The sequence below is a fragment of the Apium graveolens genome, chromosome 7, assembly GCF_009905375.1.
Source record: "Apium graveolens cultivar Ventura chromosome 7, ASM990537v1, whole genome shotgun sequence".
In the NCBI taxonomy this organism is placed as follows: Eukaryota; Viridiplantae; Streptophyta; class Magnoliopsida; order Apiales; family Apiaceae; genus Apium; species Apium graveolens.
In genome coordinates, this window is record NC_133653.1 from 112,239,402 (window position 1) to 112,251,626 (window position 12,225).

Genomic DNA, 12,225 nt, shown 5'->3' on the forward strand with positions numbered 1-12,225 from the left:
TACACGCGCGAGCGTGTTTCGTTTATGATGATTGATATTTTATTATTAATTCTGATTTTTCTGATGGATTGAAGTGATGAAACCTGAATGATTGTTTGAGATTTATTCGATTATTTCCTATAAATTCGAAGTAAATATTTAAGGTATTTACTCGAATTATTTGGTATTATCTTTCGAATAAATTTCTGTAATTATTTGGATTATATTTCGAAAGTTATAATATTTAATCAGTGAAGGTTCGCGATGGAAACCCGATTTATACGGGCACCCGCGAATCTTTGTCGCCGTCGGCGATGAGCCTCGGCGAGCCGACGGTGGACTGTGATGACCCGGTTCTGAGTCCTAATATTTTAAAATAAATAAATTAATCCGTGAAATTATCTTTGAAACGAGAATTTGATTTTACGTTAAAGTCGAGTACGTAATTTAGTTGACGAATTGTGATTGGATTAATTGTTGGGTTGAACTGGTGGTTGGGATTGTGGTGGTTGTGGATTTAATTGTTGTTGGTTTGACGTCGATTGTATTCGATGGGTAGTCCGATAAGCAAAGGAAGCGCTGCCCGATTTTCGGGAACGTACCCTGTAACATATCGGAACTACCAGTCGAATGTAAATAGTTATATAGTTATACGTTAATATTCTGTAAAATATAGCGGACAATTTGTTTCCTAAAATGATAAGTATATGTGTTCACCGAAAACGAATATTGAATCGAGATTTGAGTATATGAATCCTGTATGTTGCGTGTACTTTAGTAATGTATATAAGTACGAGTTGGGATTGTTATCGTTTAGGTACGATTGGTATCGAGGATATGTCAAGCATAACTTAGCATCTAACATAGAGTATTTCGCCCCTATATGTTCTAGTCGGGAAACCGAAAATGGACATTGGACTAAATATGACCTAGTAGGCAGTCGACGAGCTCTGTAGAGTTTCAACAGAAAAATCTGAGTGTCGAAGTCGAATCCAATGGGATCTAGTGGTGGGACGATAAAGCCTGAGCGGTAGAGTCGGCTCAGAGTCGGTCAGTAATGGTTGTAAAGCCCTGTGAGTCAAGTACTTCCGAACTTTTCTTCAAGATATATCACAATTATTTTCGAACTATTTCATAACATGTCGCTCTTATTCAAAATAACTCTTGTTTATATTGCAAGCGCTTTAAACTATTTACCCTTGAACCCTGATTTTTCTTGATCTTGAGCCGTAAGCCTTGTTCCTTGTAAACCATCCTTTGTTGATCCTCAGATACCAAATCACACCAATATGATACCATTCCCCAAATGTATAACTACCAAACACCAAACACTGGAGCAAAAATTGTTTGAAAACACAGAAACTTTTATACTCCAACCATTCTTTATAACATCAAAGAACTATACCTGGAAAAATCAGTATTCATCCAATACCTGATCATTTTACAGACTGAAAACCATTTCTTATACATACCTTGATATACCCTTGAGATATCCATGAGTTTCTTTATGTTTTTATTCAAGTGTTTAATTATCATTGATTATGATCTTGTTTGTCGAATTATATTGTTTATCATATTGAACTGCTTTAGAATTGGATAGTTTTTCTATATATGTGGACCAGATTCGTTCAGACCATATCTAGGGTCAATTTAGGCCAATGGATGCCTTGGATCCAGTAGTTAGAGCAGTGCTGTGTGCTTTGCTCGGGGTTAGTGCGTGACTGATCAGCAGCCTAACCTTGGTTTTAAAAACTTAAAATGAATGTCCAATTCTAATGATTGTTTAGCAATAAACACGATTCCTCTTAATCATCTCGTTTGATCATTGATTAATCTCAATTATTGGCATTGTGACTTGCTGAGCTAGTTAGCTCACTCTTGCGAATCTTTTTATGTATTCTACAGTTAAGAAGGATACGGTTGATAGCAAGGTTTCCCAGTTCAATGTTCGAGCTAGGATTCCAGATTGAGGTGGATCGAGCTAGCAGGAGCTTATTGCGGTAATGAGATAGTAAGATTGTAAGAATAATTTTATTATCAGTTGTAATTTAAATTAGTCGGGATTTGGTATGATATAATAAAAGTTAAAGTTGTGGTTTGTTTTTATACTTTAACCTGTTGCGATCCGTGGTTGTGTAAAGAAGAGTCATTGCAAATAGTATCTTATATACCGGTTCATATATTGTGTATGTGTTGTGGACCCCAAACTTTTGACCCGGGTTTGGAGGGCGCCACATGATAAGGCTCAAGAATTGAAGATTCAGTCTTGCTCTTGAATGAAGATTTTCTTTGTTTTGCCTTCTGACATGAATCACGAAGGCCATCAGGAACAAATACTGATTTTGGCAGTCCTCTCACAAGATCTTTCTTGACCAGCTCATTTATATTGTTGAAATTTAAATGAGAGAGTTTCTTGTGCCAATTCCAACTTTCTTTAATTGATGCTCTACTTAACAGACAGATTGCGGAACTATCAGTACTTGTTGAAAGCTTGACTTCATAAATGTTACCATGCCTGTATCCTTTCAGAACAACTTTGCCTGTAGATTTTCTTACAACTTCACAGTGTTCTTCAAAGAAATCCACATGATAACCTATGTCACAGATTTGAGTAACACTCAGCAAATTGTGTTTAAGTCCTGAGACAAAAGCCATTTTTTCAATGATGACATTCCCAAGATTGATATTGCCATATCCCAGAGTTTTTCCCATGTTGCCATCTCCATAAGAAACACCTGGGCCAGCTTTCTCCACAAAGTCTGATAGCAGGACTTTATTTCCAGTCATATGTCCTGAACATCCACTGTCCAGAACTAGGATATTTTTCCTGTTGCCCTGCAATCACGAAGACCACTAATGATTAGTTTTATGGACCCAGACTTGCTTGGATCCTTTGGCCTTATTAAGTTTGTTAACATTTGCAGCGGATTTAGCATTAGAGTTTATGTTAACAGTTTTCTTATCAGAATTTACATTATCAGACTTTGCATCAGAACTTACACTAGAAGGAACAATGCTAACTTTTTTTAAAGAAGGTTTTATTTGATAATAATCATAGTACAAACTATGATATCCCTTACAAGTATAAATGGAATGCTATAAACTACCACAATGAAAACAAGGATTTTATGGCCTATATCTAACAGACTGACTCTTAACTCCTGACTTTGAAGGTAAGGAGTTTATGTTCTTATTCTTCTTGCAAAAAGAAGCCAGATGGTTAGAATTTCCATAGTTATAACATTTCTTTCTAGGAGCATTAGGAACAGGCTTATAATCATTGCTTTTATTTACACCTTCCTTTCCATTCCTATTTTTCCTAGGTGGTTTTACCTTGTTTACATTCTTAACATCTTTCAGCTTATGCTTAAGCTGCTTCTTTGTCATTAAGCCTATGTTAACTTCAGTTGGCTTATCCTATTTTGGTTTGTCAGAAGTTAATTTCTCTTTAACTTCTGATTTATCAATATCAGACTTTACAGCTACAAACTTAACATGATTTACCTTTGGCTTTTGTTTAACAACTATAGGCTCAATTTCTACAGTTCCTTTATCATTCTTATCATCTCCATAACCTAAGCCCTCTTTCTAATTTCCACTACTTAACAAATTCTGAGTTGTTCTGCCAGAGTTAGTCCAAGTCCTGATAATCTCTCTTTCCTTTTCTAACTCAGTTTTTAGAGATTCATTCATTTTAAGTACTTCATCCCTAACATAAAAGGCATCATCTCTATTTTTCTGAGTTTGATGGAACATAACTAACTCTTTTTCTAAATAATCATTCCTCTTTTTATAAGCAAGATTTTCAGAAGTTAATCTTTCACATGTTAAATTTTGATCTCTATAACTAATGAACATGGTTTTAAGATATCTTCTCAACTCAGTAATATCATCAGTATGAAAAGCATAAGTTGTTTGAGGTACCTTTAACTCAGCAGCTTCAGAGCTGCTTTCAGCATTTGCCATTAAGGCATAGTTCACCTCACTTTTAGAATCTCAAATGTCTGTCCAACTTTTCTTCTTTGTGACAAGAGCCTTTCCTTTGTCACTCTTCACAATCTTACAATCAGGAGATATGTGGCCTTCCTCACCACAGTTGTAGCATTTGACATTTGAGTAATCTCCTCTGTCAGACTTTCCTCCTTTGCCTTCAGATTTTCTGAAACCTTTCTTATCAGAACTTGCACCTTTCCTGAAAAATTTCTTTCCCTTTCTAAATTTCCAGTATGTAATCCTTGTGATTCCTTTCACCATAAGAGCACACAACTTCATCATCTCTTCATCATGATCAATCTCAGGTAAGCTTTCAGTTTCTGAGTCATCATCAGTATCAGAACTTGATGACTCAGTATCAGACTTTGTGATGAGAGCCTTTCCTTTGCCTTTCATTGAGACAACCACTTTCGGGGATTCCTCCTCAACTTTAAGAGCAACTGTCCTTGACTTTCTCCCATGCCTCTTGCTTCTTTGATCCATCTCAAGTTCATGAGTCTTGAGCATCCCATAAATTTCATCAAGAGTAGTTTCATCAAGAGCATAATTGTCTCTTATAGTTGTGGCCTTCAAATCCCAACTTTCAGTAAGAGCTAAAAGGAATTTGAGATTAGTATCTTCAAGATCATATTCCTTATCCACCAGTGACAGATTATTCAAGAGTTTGACAAATCTATCATATAAACCAGTCAATGACTCATCAGGTTTTGAGCCAAAGTGCTCATACTCTTGAGTGAGTATAGTCTTCCTGTTCTTCTTAATTGAATCGGTTCCCTGGCATCTTGTCTCCAAGGCATCCCATATCTCCTTTGCATCCTTAGAAATAGATGAGATATCTTCAGCTGCATATTCACTTTTCTCCTTTGGTACTGTCTGTGTTGGCTGATCTGCAACTACAACAGAGAGCTTGGTTGGCTTATGTGGTCCTTCATTGATTCTGTCAAGGTATTCTGGATTTGTAGCTTCCAAAAACATAGACATCCTCACCTTCTATATGGGATATTCAGATGATTTCAGTATGGGAACCCTAATAGTCTCATATCGATTATGGATTTGAGTCTTTGGAGGTTCTTCAGTTTTGGTGGGCTTGGTTGGAGTTTATGTTTCTTCAGACATGATTGATTTTGGATCTTAAACTGTTTGTGTGTTAACATCTTGCTCGGATACCACTTGTTAGGTCACACACACTATAGAAGGGGGTTGAATACAGTGTTTACTACAATCAAATCGAATATAAGAACTCAAGTAACAGAAAACAGATTTTATTCAACACAATAAACTCTATTACAATATGGAACTGTCCTCTCTCAGTGATGAATAATAATCTCGATTAAGATAACACATATAGTGTAAACCCTATACATGTGTTTATATACTACACAGTTACAAGATAAACTTCTAATTGATATCGAATACAATTCTGCTTCCTAATATATATCAATCAGTTATCTTTTCTTCCAAGTATTCTATTCTTCATAGAATTCTTCTTCATGCATATCTCTTCTTGTATTTGTCTAGATCTTCTTTCCTTTTAATCAGTCGCCTTCCTTATTTGAAAGTCTCCTTAAGTCCTAATATTATCTCCTGATAAATATCTCCTGATTGAAAGAGATATGTCCTAATTCCAATTATGTATGAGGATTTAGGAATAACTTTTATGTAATCTGTTTTGATTTCATTGATATTAATAAAAGACTTGTTTTGTTTTTATTGTGGGCTCTATCTATTTAAATGTTTAAATAAGATATACCACAGTTTAGAGTAAAGCTTTTTATGGATTGTGATGAGATCATAATAATGAGACCTAAAAGATGATAACTCTAAACTTAAATAGTTCCTGGTCGTAGGATTACTAACTGGTAATTAATAATTCGCAAAGATCGGTACATACTATGCTTGCTTCATTATGAAGGATGTCTGTTCTCATAGACATTTGTGTGGTGACACTATAGCTAGTATGTAGGTGCTTATTATAGAATAAGTTCACTGAACATGACTCACACAGCTGAACAACTAATGGAATTCACTCACGTGTCAGCAGTTGTTCACATAGTGATAATTGTTATTTTAAATACGACTTGCATGTCGTCAATTTTAAGAATTCAAAGTTAAGGAAATGAATCAAGGATAAGCAAGGTTCAATTTATTCTTGATTAAATGATAACAAGGTACTCAAGTTAGGGAAATCAAAACGGTTTCAAGGATCAATAGAGTATAAGGTAAACAAAGGAACGAAGGATTATTACACAAGGGTTCGTAAAGGTAATAATAACAACAGTTCATGGTATAACAAGTGATCAGAATAAGAAAAGGTTACCAAAGGGTTGGATCAATAAACTATCAATGACAAGTTCACAAGATCAATGACAAGGTATCTCAAGAATCAATAATAGGGGTACATTACTATAAAAGTTCAATACAGTACATGGCATGAACAATATCCTCTTTATAACCATTTACACAAGTAAATAGAGTTACTTGCCTGAATTCGCTTTCCTGTTTCACAAAGGTTGAACTACTGCCACCTAGTATACTTTTCCCTTTCCTAGCCAGAATGCCCTCACGCTCCGAATCTACAATAAAAACCCAAAACCTTAATTAGATTCCCACTTGACGTTCCCAGAACGCTTAACATTTCCCTTAATAACAATACGCTAATAGTATATTTATATACTCAATTATAATCACATAACACGTCCATATCATAACTCGCATACTCTAACCATATAGACTTTGAATCACGCATTACGATGCAAATACGATATATAGCATTTAATCCTTGTATTCCCAACTTTATACTTGAGTTATTATATCACTTATATAGCCTTATATCAAGACAATTCAATCTTTCCCAAACATACACATAAATCATATAATCTCTAAAAATTACGCATGCATTCACTTAGCATCAAATCAATCCCCTTTATTCCTATATTTCATTCGGCTATATCTACAAAACACAATTCAAGAATCAAACATTGACATGCAAGCATCAAAATTGCATACAAACTTGAGATTACTTATGGCGCCCTCCAAACCCGGGTCAGAAGTTTGGGGTCCACACACACACCTTAATTATAACCTGCTTATAACAATAATAAAGATAACAATAATATGCAGTGACCCTACTTACCAACTACCACGGACCGCAACAGGTTAAAGTATGCACACAAGCCAAACACATCTACTTATATTACAAACCGTTCAAATCCCAACCATTCAAACTCAAACTGAGTATTAAACATTATTACAACCTTTTACAAACTTAATTTATTCCAAAAGAAGCCTACTAGCTCAGCTTTCTCAACCTTAATCCCTAGCTCTCGCACTGGATTGGGGATCCTTGCTACAAACTGGTTCCTTTTTTAACTGGAAAGAATATAAACAACATCACACAAATGAGCTAACTAGCTCAGCAAGTCACAATGACAAAACTGAGAATAATGATCATCAAGTGAATATGGTTATGATATCAAGTGAACAGTGGATTATGATTTAGAATTGGACATTATACTTTTATTTTAAAACCAATGTTAGGCTGCTGATCAGTCACGCACTAACCCCGAGCAAAGCACACAACATTGCTCTAACTACTGGATCCAAGGCACACATTGGCCTAACTTGACCATTATATGGTCTGACCACGAATCTGGTCCACAATTTTATAAAAACAATCCAATTCTAACATAATAACAAAATGAACAATAATAAACAATAACCAGAATCATTAACAACAGTGAGTGCTTAACAATGAAAGGATTTCAATCCTTGTACGGATCTACAAGGTAACTTCAAAGCTTGGATGTTGGGTAATGAAAGAATTGGATAACAAAGGAATCAACATTTCAGGGTTTCAAAAATTTAGTCTTTCAAAGCATAAAATACATTGGGTTGAGTATATAAGTAATTCAGTCCAGTGTCTGGTATTTAGTTTGCATGTATTTGTAGAGTAGTATCGTAGATTTATGGTTTGTGTTTGGGTATACAATAATCAATGGCTTAGAAATAATAAGGTTTACGGCTCAAGAACAATAACTGGAATCAGGGTTTGGGTTTCAGTGCTTCAAAGCACTTGCAATATCAACAAGACTATCAAGTACTACAATATCTCGAGAAAGTTCAGAGCACTTGCCTGGTATTAGCTTATTACACTGCACTCGCTTCCAATCTCAACCGTCTTACTTCTCAACTACCTGTTTCCCTTTCCTACATCTTGCCTCTTCTGCTCACATATCATAAGCATCTATCAATATTCAACTCATATGATTCTATTTAATATATACTTCTATCTACCCTTCGTTTTATCCAAATCCGATTAACATATTGAAAGTTACGCGATAAACAGTAAACATCGAATATATATAGACTGACAGTCAACCAACATGTCACATATATCACATAATACGTCACATAATCAATGACATATCATTTATAAAGACATTTCGGGTCATAAATAGGCTTTCTGATATTTAAAACGATTTTTAAAACATTTTTCAGAATTAAAACGGGTCGTTGGATCAATTTCGGGATAATAAACAGGGTTCGGTTGGCCAATTCTGGCTCCGAAACAATTTTATAATAATTTTCGAGCCTTGGAAATAATTTAGAATAATATTTTAAAGCTCGAATCTATTTTTTGGAATTTTTAAATCATTTTTAAATAATTAAATCTAATTAAATAATTAACTAAAATCAATTAATAATTAATTAAGTCAATTAATCAATTAATATTCAAATTAATTGACCAATTAATCAATTAAAAATTAACTGAAATTAATTAACTAATTAATTCAGATTTATTTTTGAATTAAAAATAATTTTCGGAATTAAAATAATAATTTTTAGAAATTTTCATAAATTAAAAACGAATTTTTATAATAAAAATAAATAGGAAATATTATTTTTAAACATTTTTAAAACAGGAATCCTAAATTTGCAAAGTCTGGAAACTTCAGGGACCTAACTGTATCGTTTTTAAAACTACAGGGGCATGTTTGCAATTTTGCCAGCCCCGCCGTCGACCTCGTCGGAGTGTGGCCGGAGAACACGATTCCGGCCACCTCAGGCCACCAAACTGTCCAGATCACAACTACACTTCACCAGGAACATATTCATGCAAACAAATCATTCTAATCATTCCTGTTCTGGCCGGAAATTGGCCAAGAACATCACCGGTTTCCGGCGAAAATCGGAAAACTTCAAAATACAACTCCCTTCGATTCACTAATCCTCTGTTAACGAGTTATATACCAATCGATTGCAAATTTCATAAGGAACACAACCCACTATAAATCAACAGCTAATAACCCTTAAATCAAAAACCCCCAAATTTCAATTGAAAACATTCATACGGGTTATAAACCCTAATTTTAAAATTCGAAAATCAAACTCAAATTTGAACATGTTATTGAACTCTAAATCAGACGTATAATATATCAAAATCATCAGGAAAACAAGCTCTACAACATGCAATCATCAAATCATACAAACAATCATCCGAACAAAAATTCATATTTTTAATCAAAATAATTCGAAATTTAATTAAAATATATAAAATTAACCTTTGATTCTGCAGTAAAACAGGTTATGGAATCTGATAGAGCTCTTCAAGACCTTCAAATCTGGTACTCGAGTTTTTCAAACAAAGATCAATAACACCTTCAAAAGTTGGTTTGATTCTTGGAACAGTTTATGAATATATGATTTTTCTCTGTAAAATTATATAATTATCTGTCTGCAAATGATTTTGATACGAAATAAAATACGGTAAAAGGCTATTTATAATTACGGAAAATTAGTATCCTGTTGGATCATTCCGGATATAAAATGGTACATTTATTTATAAAAACTGATCCAAACGGTATCGGTTTTCGGGATAATTATCCAAACCAGTACAATTTGTACTGCGGTCTTGGTCTCAGCGCCTGGTTACACGTACTACGAGGTGATAATTGGGAAAGTTTAACAAAAAGCTCCCGTTTATCAAAAATACAGGTTTTATTGATTTACCGAAACAAATATTGTATCGAAAATGTTGCGCCGGGACCCGCGCAGAACAAACCGTACGCCGGATCGAAAAAGTCGAAACATGGAATATGCTCGGAATATTACATTTAGGTTATGAAGGAGTTCTCGGAAGAGTTTCGGGTTCCAAAAATGTAACAGCGGATGACGTCGATTGGTTCCCGTTTCTATAAAATAGATTTTAAATGCTCGGAATTTTTTTTTATAAATTTCATATGATTCTTATAAATCCATAAATCAACATAAAAATAATTTAGAAGATATGACAATTATCTATATTTTATTTTGGAAATATAAAAATTAAAATACTCAATTGATATTATTTTTAAATATCCAAACACAGATAACACTTAACAATTAATTCACAGAATAGATACTGAACACAGATAATATTTATTTAATAGCAAAAAAATAATTACACGATATATCCCAGATATTACATCTTTCCCCCCTTAAAAGGATTTTGTCCTCAGATTCTCCTAAGAAAACAAATGAGGGTACTTTTCTCTCATATCACTTTCTAACTCCCAGGTTGACTCTTCAATCTTTGGGTTTCTCCATAATACTCTTACTAACTTTACCACTTTATTTCTCAATACTTTTTCTCTCTCCTCTAGAATCTCTACCGGAGTCTCTACATATGACAAATCTGCCTGAAGCTCTATTGGCTCATATTCTATTATATGTCTGGAATCTGGATTGTACTTCTTAAGTATTGATACGTGAAAAACATTGTGAATGTGCTCCATGTGCGGTGGTAACGCCAACTCGTAAGCTACTTTGCCAACGCGCTTTAAGATCTCAAAAGGTCCGACATATCTTGGGCTTAGCTTCACTTTCTTTCCAAACCTCGTTAGTCCTTTCCATGGTGATACTTTCAGTAATACCAAGCTTCCTTCTTCAAATTCCATGTCTTTCCTTGACTGGTCTGCATATTTCCTCTGACGATCTTGTGCGGCTATTAATCTCTTCTGGATAATTTCAACAATTTCCTTTGTCTGCTGCATCAATTCAGGTCCAAGTATTTTGCGTTCTCCTACTTCGTCCCAATGCACTGGAGATCTGCATTTGCGTCCATAAAGGGATTCATAGGGTGGCATCTCAATACTGGCGTGATAACTGTTGTTATAAGCAAACTCTACTAGAGGTAAATGATCATCCCAACTTCCTTTAAAATCAATAGCACATACACGCAACATGTCCTCGATTGTCTGGATCGTTCTTTCACTTTGGCCATCCGTCTGGGGGTGATAGGCCGTACTCATATTCAGTCTTGTTCCCAAACATTCTTGAAAACTCTTCCAAAATCTTGAATTAAACCTTGGATCTCGATCAGATACAATAGACACAGGAACTCCATGACGAACTACAATTTTTTTCAGGTACATATGGACCAACTTGTCGAGCGAAAATCTTTCATTTATAGGCAGAAAATGAGCTGACTTGGTAAGTCTATCCACTATAACCCAAATGGCATCATGATTAGCCCTTGCCCTTGGTAATCCAACTATGAAATCCATGGTAATATGTTCCCACTTCCACTCTGGAATCTCCAATGGCTGTAGCAATCCACTTGGTCTCTGATGCTCTGCTTTAACTCTCTGACAGGTATAACATTTGCTAACCCATTCCACAATTTCCCTCTTCATATCTGGCCACCAATAATTCTCCTTTAAATCCCTGTACATTTTGGTACTCCCTGGGTGGATGGAATATCTTGAACTATGTGCCTCTTGTAAAATTTCATTCTTTAATTCCGTCACCGGTGGAATCCGAATTCTAGATGAAAACCTCAGAATACCTTGATCATCCTTTTGCGTACATAATTCTTCACCTACCAAACGATTTATATCTTGATCCATTATATCTTCCTGACATTTCTTTATTTTCTCCAATAACTACGGTTGAAAAGTCATGTTGTACACTTTTATATCCTCAGGCTTGCAAATTCTAATCTCCAATTCCAATTTCTGAAATTCCTTATATATATCTTCAGGTACGGATAACATATTTGACCTTTCCTTCCTACTTAACGCGTCTGCTACAATGTTCGCTTTACCGGGATGATAATTAATCGAGCAATCGTAATCCTTGATCAATTCTAACCATCTTCTTTGCCTCATATTAAGTTTCTTCTGTATGAATATGTAATTTAATCTTTTGTGATCCGTGAAAATCTCGCACTTTTCTCCATACAGATAATGTCTCCAAATCTTCAAAGCGAAAACT